Source organism: Osmia bicornis, chromosome 2, assembly GCF_907164935.1.
Source record: "Osmia bicornis bicornis chromosome 2, iOsmBic2.1, whole genome shotgun sequence".
In the NCBI taxonomy this organism is placed as follows: Eukaryota; Metazoa; Arthropoda; class Insecta; order Hymenoptera; family Megachilidae; genus Osmia; species Osmia bicornis.
The window spans coordinates 6,243,172-6,267,465 of NC_060217.1; the positions used below are offsets into that span (position 1 = coordinate 6,243,172).

General features: G+C 39.9%; 1 protein-coding gene across 4 annotated transcripts in view; it reads left to right on the top strand.

Moving 5' to 3' along the window:
- Window positions 1-24,294, top strand: part of LOC114872016 (agrin-like) — a 349,276-nt gene that overhangs the window by 122,366 nt on the left and 202,616 nt on the right. The window lies entirely within an intron of this gene.

Genomic DNA, 24,294 nt, shown 5'->3' on the forward strand with positions numbered 1-24,294 from the left:
AAATTTAATTCAAACTTGTTACGGAAAGTTTGAAAACCGCCCATACCGAAGGAGGAGGAGGAGGAGGAGGAAATGGTTCAAGGGCTGTTCGACTTGAGCTTCTGATGATTTTGAGGCTGTGACACGATATCGCGTATACTTTCAAGCTCACTCGAAACTTGCTCGCAAAACTTTTAATATTTATCGATTTGGCAAGACGACTAATAATTCGAAGGGGGTGTTCTCTAATCACATCTTCTTTCAACTGATTTTCAAGCAATTTCTATTTTAAACACCTAAAACTTCATTATCCTTTCGTGTCACGAAAAATTACAGACGGGACTTGAAATTCCATGTCTGATGCATTATTCGGAATAAGAGGACGCGGGACAGGTTCATAAAATATCGTTCGATGCTGCACGGTATTTCATGTATTTTTTATGCGACGACGAGCTTTCGTGACGCTGGAAAAACGAGCTTTTTGCATCTCGTTTCCTTGCTCAAGGCTACTCGCCTCAATATTCTTGCAATTTGGCGAAACTCGAACAGGAAAAATGTTGCCGAAGCATTTTGCGCGAGAAGTATTTTGTTAAAAGCACGGCGATTTTGCGGTGTTATTTTCGCCTTTGTCGTGTCAGACTCCTGTTGCCGATCTGATGAATATTCATTGATTTCGATGCAAAAGAAACGATTCGTGTGGTTCGTACTCGTATACCTTCGTTTTTTTCTTTTTTAAGTAGGTCACTGCGACATTTACGTCGACTTTGATCTTGATACGAATCGATTTATTAGCGATACGGGTTATTAGAAATTCTGTTCCATTTTTCGATCCATCAACTAGCGGGTTGTAATTGATATCGGTTTATCATGCGAAGAAAATTTTTTTCTCGACATATTCTGTACGATAGTTGACACTTTAAATTGCCATATTGATCTAAAATACCATGATTTATACGAGCTGTCATTTATAATGGACAAATTAAGAAGCGTGCGTGTCGAACGCATACCAGCCAATAAATTACGCTTAATTACCGGTATCGAGCGATTAAAAGCTCGAACGATGGATGCGCGTGAAGGTGAGATTATAACGTACGACGTTTAAATAGATTGCAAATTGCCGAGCGTAACGCATCGTTCACGAAAAGGCTCGCGACAAACGCTCGGTGATCGCAGCTAGTTTGACAGTTATGCGGATGGCATGAGCATCCCATAATTACGTAGACGACGTGTCATGTTCGCGGGGGTTGGCGTTAATTAAGTAATTTCAATTAAAATTCTTCACGGTTTTGCGATGCTTTATATGCTGACACGAACGAGCTCGCAACTTGGACGAACACTCGTCATCGTAAACAAGTTCCGTCTCAACCGAGCTTCCGGGGCCAATTTGTATGCAAAACTCGCACGGTAAGGCTGTGTATCCCATGGAAAACCGAGGCCGTTTTCCTCTGCTTCGTTGCTCCTGACAGGACACTTTCCTTCTTGGATGACCTTTAAAAATTCGTGTCATTTGGCGGACCAGGTTTCCTCGACCGATATGAAAGTCTATCTTAGCTGCTTTGATAAGTATTTATTATTAGCTGTAACATGGTATCTGTAATAATAAGGAAAAGGATGGATAGGTAGAATAGAGGAAACTACCTGTAATATAATATTTTATTTTATATTACAATTGTTGGATACTCGTTTCAAGATTTCATGACTTTTTGGACTCAATCAGAGTTCAGATATTATCACAAAAATTAAGCTGAAAGAAGAAACATTTTCTTGCAATCTATTCGCTGTTTGCTTTCTTTTTCCTTCCTATATCTACGGTAAAACAACGCTCGCCGCTTTGTATCGACTCTTTTAATTGAATGAACCTTTACATCGTGGTTTCAAGAACAGTTGAGAGAAAATCCGTTACACAGGATCGTAAAGTAAGCAACACCGTTATCTGAAGCCTTTCAGATACACAGGTTCCATGAATATAACCGTTTAAGCATTTTTAATCTCTAAAAGAAAGTATATGTATCCGATTAAATTTTCTTTCTTAATATTAAACAAAGAGAAGAGAAATGACGGAGAGTTTTAGAGAATTTCGTTCGAAAGCTCTCCAACAGACTAATATTTGTGACGATATAATATCTGCAATTTATACAGAGTTAATCAGCAATGCAAGATGCATAGTTTCGTTTAACCCGAAGTGGAGATATTTAATAACGCGATGAAATTCCGCGTGCAAACGGGATTAACCAGATGGACGGGCTGAATATGCAATTAATGTCGAAAAATCAATTAGCTGTACGGCTTTGTCACTTGGTTAATACTTCCAGAGGGCTGCTTTATAAATCTGCTGCGCTGGTCTATTGTCGTGGCGTTTAAGTCCGGCAGCGGTGCACCGTTAACGATAATACAAGGTTATAGAGCTTGCTTTGACACGATGGAAATTAAGCGAACTTTAATTGAAATTTATACTCGACACAGCCACGAAAGAGCACCGTCTAACGGTGTCGCTTTGTAAAGTCTCTCTCTCTCTCTCTCTCTCTTTTCGCACGGCACACGTAGAATAAAAGAAAAGAAAAGGGAAAGAAAGAACGAATTTTCCTACGGCAATTAAACGTAGCCGTGACGTTTAAAACGACGCTTTTTGCCCGACGCTATCTTCCTTTGAGCCTTTAAACGGCCGGATCTGTGTCTCTCTGTTTGTGAAAACTGTTATGAAACGTTTATCCTTCGTTGCCTCGATGAAACAACAGTGTTGTCTGGTTCTTTTGTTCTATTTCGGATAAAACGATTGGTCATGAGCGGTATAGAGAGCGTTTCGTTGTCCCTCTGACATTTCTTTTGTCGATTAATTAAATTTCAAAAGGTAGCAATGAACGTTCCTATACGCCGGAAATGAATTTGTGGTATCAATTATTTTTAAAGGGTAGAGCAAAAGTTCCAAAGAGATGAAAATAATAACGATAAAAAATTTTAAAATATTGACTGACATTGTTGGAAATATCTATACCTGGTACGGTAGATTCTGTAAGATATGTGAAATTGATACGTGGATCGCAGTCGAACGGATAAAACAGGATATGTTCTGTCCGCGACGGGTCAGTGGTTTACGATCCGCTGTTTGTTGTAGTGACAAAGTGGAATTCGGTATTAGAATCGTAGCCTCAGTTCGGAAAACGACTAGCAGAGTACGAACGAGGATCTATGTGGATATTACGGGTTTGTACTCCTGCAAAACTGGTGCACACACATACGTTTGTCATTGTTCACTGAACGCGTTCCAATAAATGTGACTGGTACTCACGTGTACGTACAGGAACGAGTACATTCTGAGTGTTTGGACAAACGTTTACTTCCAGCGAACTATGAATTTCTTCTATGGATAAGTAAATAGGCAAACGATGTAAATTACGAGGATAATTATGTAAATTCTTGCGTATCATAATTTATTAGCAAGTGGGTTTCAGAGTCGAGACTCACATATGCTGGAGAAAATAACCAATTTTGAATTCCCAGAGATTCGATCGCGAAAGTTAAGTCTTTTAAACGTTCGATCGGACAGGACATTATCCCCGAATAATCCCATTGGTTGCGATGTTAAGCTCTTTCACAGTATTTTGTGGGATCAATTAGATCGCAACTTTTGACCGGAGTTGTAATTTAAATAACCTTTCATTGATTTTAATCTTTGAAAATTCGTTAAAAAGATTTGGAGATACACAGGACTTAAAATAGTCGAAATTCAATTTAACAAACTTTCTTTCAAATGCTTACGCGATCTTTTCGAACTTCGTCAAATTTTTCTTTAAATTTACACTTCCTTACGTAGTTTAATGAGCTTACTCAGATAATTTGAAACTACCTAAACGAGATGAGATCGAAGGTGCATTACAGTGAATAATGTAGGCATTTCAAATATGTATGTCCAAGTTTGCGCCTCGGGTCATCGCATTAGAAGTTCTCTCATACCGTGTAACGCGTTACAGTATGCTTCAGAAAAGTTGGAAACCCAACTTTGTTGACACCTCATTCATTATTTATTCGCAAATGTATCAAAATTTTCATAATTGCAAAGCAACTCTTATTTTTTAACCATGAACATTCCAACACAACCTGGGACTTACATTTTCAAATTTAATTTCTTAATGTAAATATCATTTATAACGCTAGATTAGGTTTTAATTATTATTTAGTATACTTAGACTTTAACTTTATTGCAACAGAAACGATGTAACTATGGGTATTCGCGAGTAGTCGCAGATTTAAGTAGTATAACCCTAGCTATGGTCAGACGAGTAATTCCTAATTCATTAATACACAAATTTCTTTCACTCCAACGCAGAATTGTCACATCATTTTCTTTCGTGCAACTATTTTCTGCATCTTGGACAATTTTTTAATTCCATTTGTTACAATATTCATGTATCCCTATTACGTTTGACACGTGTTCGTTCATCAAGTGGTTAAATTATTTTTCCACCAGCATACTTTTATCATCCACTCTATCAATCCCTTTGCTGGTCTCAATTCGAAAGTTGGATTATCTCTCTGTCTCGACCGATCTTCATTTAATGAATCGTCGTCACGGAAAGATACACGCGTCTCGTCACGGAATTTCCTGGCAGAACGAACGAACGCAACGCGGTTCGGCGTTAGGAAATAATACCAGCCATTCATAGAAAGTTTCAGCATTAACCCCTAACGAAACACACTCGAAACCCGTCGGATCTTGGTGGTAAAACTTTGCTACACGCCGTTATCCTTGGGACGGGGCGTAGCCGAACAAATCGTTCCTGTTAAAAACGAAAGACAAGAAGCGAAGCTTCGCTGTAATTGTCTTCCTCGGTGGTTGGCCCACGGACGACTGAGATTCGTGTAAAACTACAGATTACAGAGTATCCCGGTGTTTACGACGTTCCCGTTGAAAGTGTCTCGTGGTTGCACGACGCGACGAACGCAAAAGAAAATAAGGGAAAGCTTCGAGCCGGGTAGAGTTTATCGGGCAATTTATCGTCACGACTAACCCTCGCCGCTATCATGGATTGGATTAAAACAGTGATTAGCACGAGAATCGGGCGTGTTAGACGTGCGTGCTCTCCTACGTTATCAGAGCCGGCTGTACGATAGCGATCGGACATTTAGTACCCTCGATAGTGACGCTAATCCGGAGTTACGAAGGAAGGAAGCAGTGGTTGTCAACCGTTATCCCGGCAGGAACAACGCTTTCGTTCGACGAACCCGGACACGCAATCAGAAGAGCATGTAAATTGTAGATTAGCGAACGGCAGCCTCTTCGGACGATTCCTGCGTCGATATTCCGATAGCGAAATGGAAATTAAAACGTTTATGGCCGGTCTAGTCGCGCCGGCTACGATCCTGGAAATCTCGTAGGAAATTACGGATATTAGATGATTGGACTAATGCTCGAATCAGGGGAACAAGTAGCACGGTGAAAAGTTTGCGAAATCTTCATTTTAATCGGTTTTACGCTCGAACTTTGATAGCTGCACGAAAATGGGGTTGAAAATTCATGCGAGCATCAAGGGTCGCGCAATTAACGAGGTAATCAATCAATCACATGAGACCGCCCCATTATGTACCGTTTTCGCACATTTGACATACCATTACACGTAACGTTTACATTGTAATTTTTATCTCAATTTTAAAAAATCGTAATTTAAGTTGTAATATCGAACTTTGATGCATTTCATAGGTGCCTTATAATTCAGCTTTAATCGTGATTTATAGCGATTGCTAATCTGATCAATCTAGTGGTATTAGAAGTTGACGAAAGGATCGGTAAATTTTCCTAATGCATTTCTAATGTTACAAAGGAGGATCCATTTCACTGATTGACCAATGATATGATGTACGTCCTCGTGCCATGCGAATGTTGTTGCGCCGTTAGGGAGTGGCCGCGTAAAAGTTTCCCCTGCCCATTAATCTATACGTACGCATTAATAATTGCCGTTTATCGATCTCACTTCCAATTTCCCGATGTTGATTTGATACGAAACGATCGCTGTATACTTTGCATGTTAGTCACGGGGATATTAAAGGGTCGGGATTAGGAACAGGGGATTCTCTAATCGTTTTCCGGGGATTGAGACTTCTAATTTGTAGTTCTAAGGGATGAGGCGAGGCAGGAAGGATTTATAGGGTGTTCATTCCCCGGAGTATAATTTTCGAACCATCTTTGATAAGTTGTGGAAAGAAAATTCTCTGTAATATGAATTAATTATTTAAATTTCTAAAATTCTTATGATGTCAATTTCTTCATACAGAAAACATTGAATATCGTAATACAAAGTTACATTACATAAATTGGGCTCTTCAAGTTTCAATTAAATTACTGGAATTTCTTTATGCTTTTTGATGAATCAGTAAATAGCCCTTTGAGGTATACCAATAACATTAGATATTCTCAAAAGCCTCAAGCTACTTATAATATTGATTCAGTAGTTCAATGTTTCGATAGATCAAAGTGCTTATATCGTGAAGGACTTACGTTTCCAGGAAACTTCCATATCAATCTGGAAATCAAATTACCATAAAACATTTATGTCCCATTCCACTAAATGATCGACTTACGTCTACGCTTCAAATAGCAGAAATTTTCCCCCTTAACGAATTGAACATGCACACGGCAAAACAAGCATCTTACGGAACGGTAATGGTTGCGCGGGGTGCATTAAGCTGGCAATTAAAAGTAGACTAAGAAATCGAAATTCACCGTGCCGAGGGTGGTGTTCAACTTCTTCCTCGAACGCGTGTAAATTTCAGAGAAACGCGCGTGTGTCGACATCGAAAGTTCGCAGCAGTGCCAGCTCGTTCCGATACTTTAATTCTTTCCTTTTTCCTCCGAGTCGAGGGAGAAGGATCGTAAATTCCTTTGAATCGTTTCCGCTTTCCGCTTCATTCTCGTCGGTTCGGTTAACTTCAGTTAATTAACGAGCCGCTGCGAAGCGTGAACGACGAGGAAGAAACGAGTAGATTATTAACCTTTGAACATGCGACTCTTCGAATTTCAACAGTACGTTTTCTTGGAAAGTGAAGAAAGTTTCAGATAAATTTTATGCTGATGATTTTCAAACTTATCTTGTAGGTAATCGAAAACTTTATTTTGAATTCTGTCCATATTTTAATCATATTTTATTAACCATTTGCATCAGTGTCCAAGTATTGAGCCTTTCTATAAATACGTCTTTGGAAACCCTTATTCAGGAAAACTGACTCACCCCCTCTAGATCAGTATCCTAGATCAATCCAATTTATCTCACCGGGGAACGAATTAAAGCAACACTACGTAGGAATACGATTCACGGAAAGCCGATTCGCCAATGACGCATAATTCGGGCTATGTTTTACGCGAGTTCGAACGAATTCGTATCCCCTCGCAGACAGAGAGGGTAGGTTTTAGCGGTTCGAAGAAGAGGCAGTCCGTTAATAGGGGCGAGCATTAGGTTATCTCTGGAGGGTAGGTTGGTACGGGTAGAATGTCTGTGTGGTGGTGCAAGCTTGGCTCTCGTGGAGGATGGACGACGTCGGCTGGCGTCGGTCGTGATTCGGTTGGACACGCGTATCTCTTTGATATATTGCGGCCAGAGATGCGTTTTTTCCCTGAGACCGAACTCTGCCTGCAAACCCGTCGACCAAACTTCGAATCTCTCGTTCAGTTTTTCTCTTTTCCCTTGTCGTCTCTCATTCTCGGCTTGTTCTCTCTTTCTCTTGTCTATAAACTTGGCAGCGAATTATGGCAGTTGGCCGCTCGAAAAATATTGCACCGTTCCGTATCCGCGGAGAAGTTTTCCCAGCCACCGTCGCCCCGGGACTTCGGGGTGTTTTCAAATTCGCTGGCAATACCTTTCGCGGAGACGGTTCAGAGGATTGCAAACTGTTCCGATCGCAGACAACCAACGCAATTAAAAGCGTTTCAGTTTCGTAAATAAACGAGACTGCTTCAGCGAGAATCATTGGGGTGGTTTTTTTTATTTTTTATTCGATGCACCGTTGGATAGAAAATAATGCATCCTAGTTGCTATAATATAATTGCTATATTTTACGATAGGATTGATCACTGCTTTTATACCCTTTGAAAGGATGTCTAACCGCAGGTTAGAGTGCACCGCAGAAGTTCTAAATCAGCTTCGGTAGCCATCTAAGCGGCTACCAATCGAGCAAGGTTACAAATTCTCAATTAGCGCTATTCAGAACCGATAAGTCCTTATAACGCGTCCAGTGCACTTTAATCTCCTTAAATTAACTCAAATTTGATATGATGTCTGGCTCCGATGATTTTGAAAGCGAATCGAGGCGGTTATCAGCTTTCAAATTGATACGAACTTAATTAAAATGGATGTTACACTCGCTAGAAAATCAAGCTATCGTCGATGATACTCGTCGTTTCGATGCGCATCGAATTCAATTAATTCGTGCACGTACAGTGAACTTCAAAACGAGTGATATATATATATATATATACACACAGGGTATCGGTATCAAATTTTTAATCACAACTCTTCGATATTTTTCGGAAAATTTAATTAATCATAAATTTTTCGATCAATAAGAAATTAGATGGTATTAAATATTTGATCCTGGGTGTATATTTGTCACGCATTTGACTCGTGAAGTGTTCCTTTGAAATATCCATTTATTTATTCGGTTCCGATGTTACGGCCGTCATTCGACGATCGAACACCCTCCAATTAGCTCGACGGTGAAGCACATCAAACGTTGAAAAATTTAGATGAAATCCGCAGGGGTTTCTTGGAAAAGGGGAAAACCATTCAGCATTCTACCGCGCGGAACCATTTTTCATATCATCGTTGGCAGGAAAAATTCCGCAGAGACCGGACCGTGGAGCAGTTAAACGATCCGACGATGACTGCGTGAACTTTTCGTTCGCGATATTATTGGCAAATACTTCGTATGCCTGTGTCGCGTCGTTTTTCAACACAGATCCAGGGAAAAACGTTTCCCTAGCCCGCGTACCATGGTAAATCGATATCGAAATTTATCCACGACTAGCATCCCACCGTGTAATCGGATCCCTTTCTTTCAACTGTATTCGTTTTCCTGCGGGTTTCAAGTATCCCAAAAGCGTATTCGTCGAAGCTAACTGGATATGCCGCAGGCTTATCGTACAGATCGAAATTTATACACAGAAATGATACAAAACACTCTCGCAATATTTGCATCGAAAGTTCCTCCATTTAATAATTTCCCCTCTGATTATTAAATATCTTTTATAATCTCGTCGCTATTCTTCTTCGTTCGCGTAACAAATGAAACGTTATCCTTAAATCCGCAGGGCGGAAGTTTCATAATTTTACGAGCGGCTAAAGATTAGACTTTACGAGGATCTAAGGATTGAATACCATGATTTTTACGAGGAACCGAAGATTGGCATCATCGTGAAGTATGATAGACGGTTGTTGGTGTAGCGTGACGAATATATTACACTATGCATACATCGGATAAATGGAAGTCTTGGTAAATTAGTTGGCTCGATATCGAATCATCGATGCACGTAGAAAACGCCTTTCTTCTTTCCAATCAACTCGGTTCCTCGGATTTCTTGATCCTCTCAATTCCACCAACGTCGATACGTTTCCGTTGCGTGCACGCTTCGTCGAACGAATAACTTTCGAGGCAACAATACACGCACGCGAGAGGATTCGTGCTACTTTCGCAAGACGATGCGAACGCGATGTTCCTTTCTGAATTCTTCGGTAAATACGTGAAAAGAAATTCGAGTAGTCCGGGATGGGGGACTCTTTGCTCGTTGATATTGTGCTCGAATTCGATTGCAAAGAACGTAACGTTGCTCTAGAATTTTGTTAGATATCCGTCTATCGTTATTTTAGATATTTCATTCTCGTAATTAAAGCTACACGATAGCTTTCCAGAGTCATAAACGATATTCCAAGATCGTCGTTATTTATCCTTGTTGCCGGTGATGCTAGTTTCCACGCGCAGGTGGCAATCTAGTTGCAACGCTCTTTAAACGACCTGCAAGCTCGTTATTCTCTCCTTTTTTTATTCTGGCTCGTGTCTCGTGTTTTTAAATTGCTCATCAGACACGGAAATTGCGGATTGTCGTGGAAATTGGAAGGAGACGCGGTGAAACGAAGGCAGAGCTATTAGTTTTTCATCAAGCTTCGATAAACATTTTCACGACTCGACAACAATGACTTGGTGGAAAGAAGAAATGGAAGATTCTGAATTTATTTCCTCTTCTTTGTCGTCGTTTCAACGTTAACAGTGTATTGTAAACTTTAGCAATAATCCCAAGCGAATGATATACAAATTTAGATTAACCCCCGTATGGCGGACCATGGAGAGAGCCTCCATTTTTATTTAATTTCGTATTTCGTGGACGTTATTCATTCAAGAAAATCTTTCTCTTCGTTATTCGAAAGTACCATAGAAAATATTTATCCGGAATAATATTTCCAATAACCTATTCAAGCATATTTATATTTAAAAAACACTTAACCGTACGCATATCCATCGGTGTAAAATATAAAGCCTAAAGGGGTTAAAAGTTGCGTTGGTGTGGCGTTACGATACGTTATCGACGCGGGATCGATCGTAAATAGCCGCGAACGAGCTGGAACGTTTACGAGTATGAAAATTGAAACGACGAGGTGTGCTGGCGTGCTCGAAACGAAAATTGAATCGTCGGATTTCTACCGTTCTCTCGTCCATTACGGCCGGTTAATTCGAAAAACGCACGGATTTCCATTCGGCTTTAAGCAGCTTCGATCGGCGCGACGAACATATTTGCCCACTCGAGATTGTCGATTGCAAGGTATTTCGGGACAAAGTTGTCGAGATTACACCGGTTGCCGGACCGATTTTCATTTTTTTTTCCACCGAACGATCTGTCCGCATGCAACAGGCGATCCAGCCTCATTCGATTTGTATTTCGATGCACCTCGATATCCTTTAATCCTCTTGCTGCATTTGAATTCCTATTCGAATCCTTCGCTAGATGTTCGTTCTCTTGTTTCTATTTGTTCAAACGTGTTTTGTTGGAATATAAGGCTGAGAAAAAATAAATTTTAACAGGCGATATTAGTCGGTGGTGTGAGATTAAATTACTGATTAGATTCGGAAGAAACATATGACACTCGTACATTGCTTCCGAGTATTCGCACGATGTCGTACAAAACACTCGTGTTATAGTCTCTACTCTCTCGTGTTCTCCTTATGTCGCCTCGTTACACACCAGACGTTTATGGTTGCGTTGTGTTTCCCGCGTAATTGAACGTAATATCGTGTATCCTGTTGTTCAAGAGTTCTGTGCTTTCAGCTTTTCCCTCTTTAACTTCTCTGCACTTTCACCCCCCTCTCGTCCTCTTTCCTTTATTTTTCACTTTATTGGCGTATTTCTTTTTCCTTTACAAACAACAAACGAGTGTTTTCGTTATCTTGATTCATTGCAATTAAATTACGCTATAAAGTTGATTTGTTCTCTCAAATACGAATTTCTGTCTCTTATTAAAACATTAAAATTTCATTTTTAATTTTCTGCGCTCATAAATTTATTAATCTTAAAATAACGAGATACTGGGACAGTGATAATTTAATTTTAATCTTATTTTTCTTTGTTAAAAATAAAATGGAAAACTTTCAAAGATTTCAGCGTTAAAGAGATAAGAACACTTATGGTTTTTGTACAATACCGGAGGGAAAGTGTTTCAGAAAGGATTAAATAGCGCTTCCATTGTGGCATATAGTAACAATAGGAACATCTATCCAGTTTTATCTCAGGATAAAATTTAGATGGAAGAACGTAGCAGCACGTGAAAACTTCTCGGCTTTAGCTTATGAAAAAACTTGGTGCATACTGTTTCAACAGCTTTTCAAAGGTTCAACTTTTACGGGCCAAGAGATGTACGACTATACTTTGGATGGAAGGGTGTTAATTGCTTTTCACGCTGCTCTCTCGACCATAATTAGAATTATCGCTGTGATACTTGAACGACGGAAATTCTAGTTTTCGAGTACGCGGTTATTGAGGCAATTAGAAGATACCTTCTATTCTTGATCGTGGCTCTTCCTCAAATTGATAATTCATTAAATTAATGAATATTGGAGTGTTCGAGTAGATCAAATGAAAAACGAGTGATTAGATCAGTAAATTAATTAAATATCAAACTGCGATGGTCACTGATAGATCTATAATTTCCGAAGTGTTAATGTTATTACGAATTTTGTTCAATATTTTTTTTGAGCATTAGGATCATTAAGACGTTAATTGTCCTGGAAGGATAGTAATGGACGAGTTTTTCATTAAAAGAAATTCAGAACTACAAACAATTCTGCTTATTTCCAATATGTTCTCTCAGTTTTACGGATATACTGTTTTTACAACTTGCTCGTTCGGGATTTCGTTTCGAAGTCGGAGCAAACGAACTTTCACCGCAATAGAAACTGGACCGACAAAACGGTAGTGAAAGTTAAGAAGTTAAGGTATTGCAGAGTTTTTCAAGGCCGCTGACGCAGCCCCCATTACCTAGCTGGAAGCAACGAGTCCAGATTTCTCACCCCCTGCCACCATAATCGGGTATCCTTGCAGGGATATTTTAAGCTGTCCATTAGCATTCAAAACTTTCCAGCACAGTGTGCAATCTGACGGTGCATTCAACTTCTTTCCAGTTATTTTCAAGGTTACAAGAGTTCGTTTCCTCCGCCTAATTGCATTTTATTCGATTAAGAAAAGTTAGAGAAATCGTAATCATCCTATGTTTATCGAAAATGACCAATTATTTAATTAACGAGTTAAAACTGGTGGTAACAACCCTCGGAATCATCTGTAAATCTTTACAATACGAAAGTTCCTGCAAGTTCACTATCGGTAATTAAGAAGAAGGGTCCAAAGTCTGCTACAAGAAAGAAGTCGAAATTATCCGGCTGGTTGGAAACGAAATATAAGCGCAGCTACTCCCTCTCGACTCTTTCATTCACCCTCCCACCCTTTGTTTGCCGCGAAGCGATCGTCAAAGAGCAACCCCCTTAACTTTTCCCACGTCTGGTCATTCAGTTGCTACGTGAAAAACGTGAAGCTGAAGGAGAAGCAACGTGTAACACGGAGAAAGAAGCGAAGAGAAAACTGGAGTCGGAAAAGGGGGTTAGAGAGGGATGGTTGAAGACGAGGAAAGGGAAACACAAGTCGAGGGTTCCATTTCAGGATGCACGAACTTGTCCGTACCATTCCGTGAAATAATCTTCGCCGACCCTTTTACGCGCGTCTGGGTGTCGTCTTTCGCCCTTTCGACCTCTCGATGCAAAGCCTTTCGCCTCTTTCAACCCTCTCTTTTTTTCACCGTTCCTCAGGGACCGCTGCTCCTCCCTCGCTCTCCTTTTTTCTTTCATGGCTTCTCAGTGCCTTATTTTCGCCTGTTATTTCTTCGCGACTCTTTGTTTCGCGGGGAAACCAGTGTACTTGCCGGGGGAAAGGGAACGAACGCGAAACGCCGGAAGGGTCTTCCAACGGCGCGGAATAATCGAGCGCCCCGATGACGATTTCAAACGAGACTCGCAAAGATGTCTCCGGTGTAATCGCTTCTGTAACGGCCACCGTTATTATCCTCCACGGTTTATTTCGTCGTTTCGGGATTACTTGTAAAGGACTTGGACCTAATTTTTTTTTACATAAAATCAACTTGCCGGTTATATCACCCATTTGGCTATACCCTGTACAACGTTAATACCTTTCAACGAAGTAGTAGGTAATACTGTTACACCGTAAACACGGTAACAACGTTCGCACCCTATCTTTATTGGCAATTAGGCGGTCGAGTCGAGTTTTATCAACGAGTTTAACCGGTGAGAATCTAAGAAATTAACGATCAGACGACTGTTCACACGACTGGCCGTAATTCTCAACGAGTTTCCATGAAAACGCGAGCCACTGTGTTTAGTTACGCGGAAACCATTCGAGTCTACGGTATGTAGAGAGGGTTAGAGTGTACGTACGTCCAGGCATAGCAAGGGTGTATTACTCTGCTATTATCAGAGTTTAATGCTTAATATTACATTCGTACGAGCGAATGTGCTCTATTCTAGCGGTACGTGTTACCTGGCTATGTGCAGCTATTGTTACTGGAAAGTTCATTATTGGAGTGATTTTTTGTTTCCCAACATTGCAGACAGTGCAATACAGTAGCTGATAGAAATGGAATATTTTGAAAAATGAAATATTTCAATTTTTTCGCTGCTCCAGGAAATAATTGTTAGAAGTTGTATTTTTGAACTCGGAGAATTATTAAATTTTTTGAAACTATCACGACATACGTACGTTGATTCTATTCGCAGTACTTCCAAAAATTGAAAAATTGATGAAACATCGAGCCGGGTGTCACGTGGAGACAAAAGGTTGAAAATCGAAGGGATCGGGGCAGAAACAAAAATTAGGATAACCGTGATTCAGAGTCGTCGATGAGGACGTTTCACGCTGCAATCTCGACTGGTCGTTTGCGATTTTACGATTTCGACGCGTAAAAAGAACATTTTTCTATTGGCGACGAACGACTCTCGGCCAAGCCGTGTTCGTTTCAATAAAATTTTTTCCGTTCGCTGTCCGTCTGCGCATACAGAGCGCAACAGAAACTGAGACGGACAGAGATACACGGATAATGCGAGGGAGCGAGGGACACGTGCGAATTGAAACGGAGAATGAAAAAATTCCGTGAATTTTCTGGCCTCGGTGCGCTGTTACGTGTATAGCTAAAAAATTGTTACTTGTAGTACGCGAAAGTTGCTGCAGCGGCCGTGTTTCGCCGGGCATTTATCATGCCTTCTTTTAATTACTCTGTAACGAATGTTAAAATTATAAAATACGCGTACAAGGAACGCGTACGTAGCATTCTGGTTGGATTTTAATGAAGCCGGCTTCGATTATTTCGTAACAACGAATGGTGATTATTGAGTAACGCGAGTGTCTCTACCGTCTAATTAATGTAGGGTTCTTGTTAATAATGCGTTGATTCTATGTAGATACAGTTTTTCTTCGATCCTGTAGAAAATAGACATCTCCTAAAAGCGAGTTCACGATTAGACGAAGGGGATCGGGGATCAAAGTCTTATCGGAGATAGCAGAGGCCGGTGAAGCTATTAATGCTCAACTTCGATTAATATATCGGGAATTAGGGTTTCGTCCAAAGTTTCCTGCCGCCCCCGGTAATATTCCTGCCTCCTATATCCGAGATAAGGAGCTTATTTTTTCAACCACCTAATACGTACGATATCCAGTTAATTTAAGTAGGATAATAAAAATAAAACATTGTCAGTTTATTAGAATTTGTTTTATTTAAAAAATTCATAACACGTTTCTTGTTCTCTAGTTTAGAATTTGATAAATATATAAAGCTTGTTCTGAAAAGGTGTTTTAATTAAATTTAATGAAAAGATGAATGGAATTACGAACACTTTAAAATCATTATTAAGAATAAACAGAGGTAATTGAATAACAGAGTTTCGTTCAAAAAGAAAATTATTGAAGCTCGTGACTGACGGAGCACCGTGTACGTGATCGAGGGCATCGTTCAACCGCAAAGTTGAACTAGAGAGGCGAAGCTTATCAGGGCTGCACGCCCATCCGATACGATCCTCTTCGATAGCCAGACCTCTCTGCAGCTGATTATCGATGACCGAATTTCGACCAGTGAAATCGCGTGGAAATGATCGATGTCGATCCACCCTCACTCGTTCTCCCTTTTTTCTCGTTTTATTTTCTGAAAACCGATAACGAATATGATATATTTGCGGCAGGTAATTGACGAGCATTCGCGATTAAATTAAATTCTATTATCTCAAAGTGCGGTTGATAAGCAATGATTATTAATGGAGTAAAAATGGTGTAGGTCAGGTAATGACTGTCGCGATAGATGTAGCTTAGGATCCTTCAATTCGTTATTTCAAATGATAATAATTAATGTAGCAAGTTTTCAAATTGGAAGAGAAAAGGGGCGTGTTATGGAAGAAGGTAATTTTGATAATAACTCGTGAATTATTTAGATCGAGGGAATATTTCTTCTGTGATCTTCCGGAGAAAATTGAAATAAGTTTGTACAGGGCAGGGGAAGAGTAACTTTGTTAGGAAAACTTCATCTCGAATCAATTAATTATACCATCGTAATTTGGATTATACTTCGTTGCCTACGAAAGTGTTTGATATTACATGGAAAATGAAATTCTCCTCCTGATAAAATTCATACGCTTATTTTGAAATAAAAATAAACGCACGAATAAATTCAACCGATTAAGTCAACAAAGATAATTTTTAATATTATTATGTAAATTATTCATGGAACAGAGGCTGCAGAGATATACAATTCCTTTCGTATTAATAGTAGAGTAAGCGTCTGACAATAGACGGTCTATTTCCCTTTATATTCTGCTCCCACTTTACATTTCCCTGTTTCATATTCCAGAAAGCGATTACAGTTAACGAAATGTAATCTTGTCGCAATTTTTAATATATATGGATAAGGCAAATGAGTTCATTAACAAGCGTATAAGAAGGAAAATGCAGATTTTATTTACAGAGGTTTGTTGATTGTAGAATGAGAAATTCTCTTCTTCTAAATTTTTTATCCTTCTACTTTTTTTCTTTAAAAAAGGTGAAACGATCGTGATAGCTTTTGGTAAGGGATGCGTTATCGTCCGATGTTTTTTTACGCCATCATTCGGGCGGTTTGGCGGAAAACGTGGCGTAATTGCGGTCCGTGAAACTAATTAATTATGCAGGGATGGATCGAAGAAGAGCGTTTTTTTCCCACCGTAATTCTCCGCAGCGTTTTTTGCTCCCACGATTTTTTATTTTCGGCCCGTTCGTCGTTTTCATCCGACCTAACTAACGTTTTTAGGATCTCTTCATTCCTCTCTTCGAACCTTTTCGCCTCTTCTGCGGCGATCGTTCCTTCTTTTTCCTTGCTCCGTTTTCCCAGACTAGAGGAGCTCGTCAATCGATGAAATCGCATTGTAAGTCGTCGATCTAGCAGACGATGGAATATCTTCCGCCTTTGTGAGAACACGTAGACGCAGGCATGCGTGATATCGTCGATGGAACGCATCCGGAGGATATTTGGAAGCGGAAAGGTATTCAAGATTTCTCGATTTCACAATTTACTTTGCAATATTTTTCCGTCGGCCTGCTTCCTTCCAATTTCTCGCGATATTTATAACGTCCTTTCGCGAAGGTATCGAAAGTTTAAAGATTTTCTTTTACAAAATTTTCGAAATTAACAAGAAAATTGACTCGGTACAGCGATGAATATTTCATTCAACGACGGAGCAATTTATTAAAGGAAGAAGTTTTCGAAAGTACACAGCGAGCTCCGAGAAATATTCGGTCACGTAGACGACGACAAATTGTTCGGTACACGGTTAATCGCGTTACGTTAACGATCAACGGCGTGTAATCTAGCCACGTTTTGAAATTTAGAACAATCGGTGGTACGAGGAGCATTCGAAGTCGTGAGCTCGATCAAGGAACACCCTCGATCGGCTCCTTTTCGATTTGCCGCACGTGAGCCGTGCAACCGGAAAATCTCGTAATCGCTTTCGAAAGTCGAACCTAATTGCGTTTGTTCTGCGCTGTTGACGTTCGATTTTTATCGGTCGAACGAAACCATTGCGCGAAATAACGTTGGGAAAAGGAAAAATTCGCTGAAACAATGTTCTTCTTCTTGTATCTACAGTGTCCACGGTATTTTCAGAGGATAAATGAAAATATTGTGAATGAACATATTCTTGCAAAGTTTCGACCGAAGGATTGTATTTCACCGACCACTTAATTATTCAACAGTCGTTGAAACTTCTTTAAGATTGGCTTTATGACACCGAGAGCAAGAATACTTATACTTTAAAGAACATCCACCGAAAGTTTGCGAATTAAGTGATTGGGTTTACAAGTGAATGAGCAGCGGTGGCTTTGAAAGTTGCTTCACGGAACAAAGTTTCTTGCCGACTGCAAGAATTTTACTATCTTGTTTCGTTTTTCTAAAATGGAAATGAGAGGTATTTATAAAGAGTTTGAACTCGTTTAATGGAATTCAAGTCAGTCTCTAATATTAGTCTGAAGAAAAAATTCATCGTCGACCTCTCGATATCGTAGTCTCGTCGCGCACAACGGAAAAATATAACGGTAATAACACGGCCTGGAACGAAATGGCCAACGAAAGGGTGTCGCCCACTTCCTGTTTAAGTATTTATTTAACGACGAACCGGTGGAACACGAGGCGGGAAGAAAGGAACGAGGGAAGAAGGCGGAACGACGCGAGAAATAAGAGGGCGGGGTGAGCAGAGGGCGGTCCACGTGAAAGTTCTTCCGGTCGAGACGTTGTAGGGGTACGAAAGTGCCCCCAGGGGCGTACTGCGGACTTTTGTCGGACACAAAAGTACCATACTGGGGGTCGGCTAACGGACACGTACTTACACAACTGTACCCTCTACCCGTACCATTGTACTGGCACCTTGCTCTTTCTCCTTTCTCCCACACCTGTACACGATCAAACAACGCGCACGTACACCGGCGAAACGAAACAGGCTCTATCGTAGCCGCGAACCTTGAAAGCAAAATCCACTGCGTTCGCGTTCAAGTTCTATGGTAGAAATTACTCGACGTCACGACGTCGCGATTGTTACGCTATAGAAGTTGAAATAATTGTCGGAGAATAGGGACGGAGAAATTTTTACGATTATCGCGGTGAACACCGTCGGGCTTCTGGGAAAGGTTTACAAGGGAGACCGAGATATATTTTACCCTCGTGTGCTTACGCCTTTGGGAACCACAAGTCCCTTTCTTCATGATACTCCAGTCTCGTGCGTGACTTACATTTTTAATGATTAATATTTTAATGATTCGGGAAGTCTGAACCTGTTAAATTGAAGATCGAGGGTGTTATTCGTTTTTTCGTAGACGAAATCATGAATAATTTAGTGTTTTATAATGAGCGAAAAAAAGCAGAAAAATTAAAAGATTCGAGAACATCAGATTTAAGGGGTGATAGAAGTAAAAAGGTAGACATAAAAGTTAATTCGAACGATGTACAATCACTCTTAATTTTCTCTGGTCAATTTGTCGTTCGAATTTCGACCATAGAATTCGGCGTTACCGTTGTTACAATTGCGAGACGAGCTTTTGTATAGTTGCACGCTCGTTTTGTGCGGCCGAAACTGAAACTCTAGGCTAACCCTTTTCGCTCGTCCCACGCCCCTTTACCTCTCAATGCTCCACTCGTAATCCTAACGTTTGATTGCACCTATTACGCTTGAAGCACCTAATACGTAACTTTCGAGACTCGCGCGATAGGTCGGTGCAGCAGTCGGGTAAAATCGATTTCACCTGTGCCTCACCTTCTCTATCCGTTCACTCTTCTCCTCGTTTTACCCCGTTGCTTCTCCCTTGCTTTTCCCGTTTGCTGTCTCAATTACGAACGAAGGCGCGATAGGGTTACACCTCGTCCCTTTGTCCCTCGTTTTTCCTCGCGTTTCAGATTACTCGACCATTCCTCTGCTCGGTTGTCCAGTAAATTGTGTTTCTTTCAATCGATCCCACTTTTAGGGTATACTGGAACGTATAGATTCATTTACATGTCGATGTACTGTCTGGACGATAATTGAATTTTGGGCAAACATTGAAATTCACTAGTAAATGTTCAATAATTGGAAAATGAAAATTTTTCAAACCTTTTCAAAATGATTCCCTCAAGTCTTTGAGTTCCTTAATAAAAAATTAGTTAATTGAAATTTGGAAAATTTTATATTAGATAGCGCATAGATGAGATTTACGAATGAACGGCAGCAAAAATCGTTCATTCAGCGAAAACATTATTTAGTCGATGCTGGTCGCTTTCATTGCCGATAGGTTCGTTCGGGTAATCTGTTAATTGCTTCGTTGCATTTGAATGTCTCTGCTCCTTTGCCCTTTCGCTGTTTCAACTATATACACCGTGTCCATCAGTTTCATGCAATATCTGCCAATTTCGATTAACTTTTGTCGTCGGCCTCTAGATCGATCAGTCTCGGCCAGGATTTAATCGTTGTTCCGTTGGTCACTTTAATTACGCGTTGCACAATCAATACCAACGTTGGAGTTTCATAAACAGTCGTATTGAAACGGGAACAAAGGAATAAATAGAAAAAGAGATATCAATAATGAAACACATTTATTTCATTTTAGAAGCAAGCAATTTATTTACTTTATTTTCACGTGGATTCATTAATATCATACGCAGTCATAGGGAACTTATGTATTTTTGCTTATTTTTTTATTTTTTTTTTTATTTTAGCGAAACATTCGTTCGCGAACTACTGTTCTAAAAGAGCCGTCGAAGCGTTTTCATAAAAATTCAACGAATGTTTTATCAAACAACGAAACATTTCCCAAGCGTATCACGCACGAAGTTTTGATTTTTGGAGTTTTCATGAACTGGAATCGATTGTTTTTGTAGTTTTTGTGCGATAGTCGTGTTCTTTTTGAAAGCCGCATTTCAACGTTATTGTTTCATGAAACTTTCATGTCGTTGTGATACATTAGTTTTAATATTGGCAGGTCAATATTAGCGTTCAGTTATATATATATTATTATCATTTAATATTATATTATTTATACGGTATTAATATTATTTTATTATTCATACGTCAAACTTAATATGACATTAATATTATAATATTTGTTGAGTAATTGTCTGACCATAGACGGTCATTATTCACAACATTTCAAAAAATTACTTTTCTAGAACACATATTTTTTCATGAAGATACGAGACTGTCAGGTACATCGTATTTCGAACGTAACACGAGTTTCCTTTCGAGCCGTTCATGTTTTCACGCTCGAATCAGCTCGGACTGACCGAGCGCGAACATCAGCCGTCGCGTGGAGGAGGACATTAAGCATTCAAAGGGACGGTAAAAAAGGAGACGCATTTGCATCCGACGGTGCAACTGCGGCCTGCCGGAAAAACATAAATAATTCAACAGTTTTTACGCGAGTGTCGAAAAGGGGAACGGTGCCGGTGATTCAGGTCGACGCGATGCGACGCGGCGGGAAAAGCGGACTCGATCGGAGCGTGCCAAATTGTCAAATAAATGCATGAAAAATGCTTCCAACGACTGGCGGAGAACGTCAGGAAGAAGCGACGGTTTTAAAACGGAACTCACCTCGGTCGGCTATGAAATTTCCATCGAAAATGACGCTCGTGAATGTTCGACTGTTTGAAATTATTGAAGTCGTCCGCGTTTCCGTCTTGCGTGGGCAACTTTCGGCACGTCCGAAATTGATGAGCGACCGTTCCTGGTGCACGATAGTAAGTAAACTGTGGACGTTCCCGTCGACTGAAACGTGGCTCGTTTTGAGAAAAATACACCAGGGAAAGATACACAGGGTGTTTCATGAAACTAGGATAAACCGTGTCTTTAAAGCGGTTCCAAATGACAAAATACATTTTTCTGCATCGGTGCATCCGAAAAGTGCAATTGCACGTTTTTGATTCATGAAACTCTATACTTTTGAAAATTTTAAAAATTGAACATATTTGTTATTCAAAGTATTCAGACGGTAGTACTAGAAAATTGAACAATTGAATGGCAGAGAAGTCGTATCGGTAAAAATAATCGGCTTCGGGATATCGGGAAAGTTTTAACGGTATTTAATTAGAGAAAATAGTTTCTGGTAGTATCGGAGAACGAACGCGCGCATCGTGAGACGTTAGTAATAGGAAAGGCATGAATGCAGAATGGTTGCAGTCGGTGGAACGTTCGCTTGGTGACAATAATTGCCGACTGGTGACGAGCACGAGGGGACGGAAACCTGGCGAATGACAAAAACTGACAGCCGGAGAGATTACCGTATGGATTAATGTTACGCTTTGTGTCCTCTGTCTCGTTGGAACTTTGCGTTTGTACTCGTTGCTCGCGGTCGAGAGGATTACCCTGACGTGGATTGTACTCGTTGAACGGGATTGTTTCACTGTTCTTTGCGATCGATTTGAAACTGTCGGTGCTTCGAAATTACAAGGAACAAAATAATTACTGCTGCTATTGTTTCGACTTCATCTGTTTTTGTTAGCGCACTGTTATCAGTTTTTCATAGGGGATGTAATCGAAAGTACACAATAAAATTCTGGGATTGTTTCAATTATGCCAAAACAATTTATGAACGATAAGCGAGAATAATTATTCAGCTTTTTATATATTTTTGGTAAATTTCAATAGAATTCTTTGATTAATCCATGACTTCTAATTTAAAAATCCCAATCAAAAAATAGCCATTCGCAAAACGCGAACAGAGTTTCCTCTGATTCTTTTCTAACGATTCAATCATTCAGAACGAAACGTTTAAAAGTACTATGCAATTTTTCCGCGGACACGTGCACAATCCATGGACCAGTAGCGCTTTTTGAAAAGCGTAAATATCCCGTTTTTATCCCGGTTGTATTGTCATAACGAGGTGACTCGTAATTACGAGCATCTTTTTGCGAACAAACGTCGTTGGTTCCAACGAGAAATAGAGAGAGGGAGAGATGGTGGTGCACGGATAGAGCATATAACGAGTGGCAATCAGGAAGCAGGAAACGGGGAATGCTTCTATCCTGCCTTCCACGGACCGCCGACCATTTTTCCTCGGTCCGTCGGGTCACCTAGCTTTTTATAATTCCTGGCGAAACATTCTTTTTTTTTTTCTTCGTCGTTTCCGTTTTGACCCTGCCCCTTCCCGTAGCCGGATCCTTCACTACGCCCATCCTGTCGTCGTTTGCATAAAGTGAGCTATCTACGCTTTTAATATACGCAAATGAAGTTACCCTCCGGAACTAATCATATTTGCATGCGAACGGCCATCTCCTTTGAGCCTTTGTCGTACTTATTACTACAATTTAGGTGCCGGAGAACCTTTCACGACCGAAGGCCGACCAGCATCGTAATGTCGAATCGATCAATGATCGATTCTTGTTTAGGTGGGAAAGTCTCGAGATACGTTTACTCGCCGTCTGACCGTTTACGGGTTGCTACTACTTAACCGCGTCGGCTATTGTTGCCGTTGGACGTCGTCTTTATTTTACGGCTATACTACTAGGTTAGAATTCTACTATTGACGCTGAACTCTCAACCGGTGATTTTTTGCTATATTTTGAGAACAGATTTAGTCTTCTCTTTTCTAGCAATTTTATTATTATTATTTGTTTTTCCTGTTTTGTTTTAAAAAATTCACTGACTGCATTCAGCCGACCTGAATATTTTTTAAACATTTTTTGTTTTAAATAAAGTAATGCAGTTTCAGGCTATACACGTTCCATTTTTCTCTCGTGAAAAATGGAAACAAGGTATGTTCGTTTTTTCATTCGTTTTATAATATTTGTTCGGGATAATTGAAAATTATCGAGGAGTGTTTGCTAACTATAATCACGTATATTAGCCAATCCTTTCAAGACTATTTGTAAGAGAATTTAATTAATGCGTTCCATTTGTTAATCGGAGAAAGAATTATAAGCGAGAAACTTGCTATGAAACGTAAATAAACGTCCGGTTCGTTATCTGAAGCGCGATCGTGATATTCAAGAATCTATTTACTTTGAAAACTAACTTGAATGCGTTTTCACCGCGAGTCTCCGTCGTTTTGTAACGTTTCCATGCGAGCAGAAACCTCGTGAGACGATCGAGAGTAATTCAGTTTGTAATCTCGCCGGTCCGGAAATCAGGACTCGATCAAAGATTTTCAATTACATCGAGGAACAAAGTTTCGTTTTATCGACGGTCGACGAGTCTCGTCCACGGGACGAGGATTACGCTATTATATATTAATGGAAACACGGGTTTCGCGCAAAATGGATACGAATGGAAGATAAACACTATTCCCGTGGGACATTGTTTGTGGAATACTCATTGTATACCACTTGAGAAGTAAAGCAACTATGACGAACTAGAAATTATTAAGAATTTCAAGTTCTGTCGTTTCCTTTTAATTAGATTGCTTAAGTTTATGCATTTATAACACGTGAGATTATAGTTGACAAATTTTCCTCAATTCTAATCAAGTAGTTATAAATTCCTTTTTCTTTTTTTAATGACTGAACTATGAGACCACCAGCTATAGATTTTAACTGATTGGATCAGGTTCACTACATCAGCGGCTGCGAATACATTAATTAATTATTGATCGAGCCGTGCTCGTTTCTACCAGCGAATTAATACTCACGAATATTTTTCCTGGATTTCAATTAGCAAATATACGTTTATTCCATGTTTCGAGGTTACTGAGTTTTAAAGGTTATTTTAGCAACACTACGGGTAGCACGTTTCGATGCGTGTAACCGCAGATGT